The sequence below is a fragment of the Trachymyrmex cornetzi genome, unplaced genomic scaffold, assembly GCF_001594075.2.
Source record: "Trachymyrmex cornetzi isolate Tcor2-1 unplaced genomic scaffold, Tcor1.1 scaffold361, whole genome shotgun sequence".
NCBI lineage: Eukaryota > Metazoa > Arthropoda > Insecta > Hymenoptera > Formicidae > Trachymyrmex > Trachymyrmex cornetzi.
The window spans coordinates 334,038-335,477 of record NW_017298332.1 but is presented as its reverse complement, the minus strand read 5'-3'; positions in this window follow the sequence as shown (position 1 = coordinate 335,477).

Genomic DNA, 1,440 nt, shown 5'->3' with positions numbered 1-1,440 from the left:
ATATTCAGGAAAATTTCATATTATTCCTTGTAATATCAAGTTTTATGTCTCTTTGTTTCAAAAAATTCTAAAGAAAACTTTGTTTACAGTGAATAAAAAACCACTTTCGAATAAGCTTTAGATAGGGATTCTATGTTAAACGTTTCAACTTTGAAGTGGAATATCTCGATTTTTAATCCCACAACGAGTACTGAGCTTCAAAGTATATGTTCAGAACACTAAAACAAGTTTTTTCTGTAAGTTTCAGAAAAATCTAAAGAAAATGGATTTTTCGGAGAACGTCCTTAAGCAGAGGGAAGGTGAGGTGGAAGTCATGTGCCCCAAAGTGGAGGGAGAGGTGAGGTGAGGTGAGAGTTGCTTCGCCTGGAAAGTTGTAAAATATATTTTAAAGTAGAAAATTTCTGTTTTATATGGTGGAAAAGAGATATTATATACGTTATTTTTTAAACTTCTTTTGTTTATAACTTTTTGACGAGTGACGTCCGACGATTAAAACTTTCTCAAGGTCACTCAGGGTCATCATGACCTTGACAACATATGTCAAGGTTAAGGTCCCCTAAACTACATATTTACCTATTTTATTGAAAATATTGGGTAATTATTTAGAATACGGATTGCACTTCCGATTTTGATGAAATTAGACTCATTCGAAGCGTTTTTGCTCAAAACGAAAGAATCTGTAAGAAAAAACATTGGGACGGCTCTGCGAACCGAGATATTAAGCATTAAAGTTGATGATTATTGAGGTTAGGAAATCATGTGGACAGTAGGGTGTAGACAAGTAGTGCTTATTGATTCGGGGCGGCTACGCCGATCTCTATTCTGTTTCAAGTAAATAGAATTTCCCTTCGACCTCCTCTTGACTGTGACCGGAATCGCCGTCAATTCATTGGCGAGCGCCATTTACTCCAGTCTAGGCAGTTTTTTCTTCTTTGGAGTAAATGGGTTTAAACTGCTATTAAGAAGTAAAGAAAAAACCTACCTAGGAGTAAAGGGCGCTGAAGCAAAATCCTGTTTTCTGATTGGTTGCAGAGCATCGTATGTCGGATCCAGTGTGAATCCAGTAGTGGGATTCTCTAAACGTCTTATCGATGATTGTCGCTATCGTTAACTAGCGTCAGCCAATGACAAGATAATCCTGGGAGACAACACGACTGTCATTGGCTGTTGCTAGTTAACGATAACAACAATTGTCGATAAAATGTTTAGAGAATCCCGCAATAGGGGCACGATTCTCTAAATACGCAGTGTGTATTCCACAATATATGATTTCTGATAGGTTGAAATTCTTATTCTCTGTCTTTGTTCCCTGTTCCTTTTACCCCGGATCTACAATAGGTGTTTTAAGCCTTAAGTCGTAAGAAATTGACCAATTACAGTCGAATCCGAGAAGAATAAACGACTGTGATTCGCCCATTTCTTATGGCTTAAGGCTTAAAA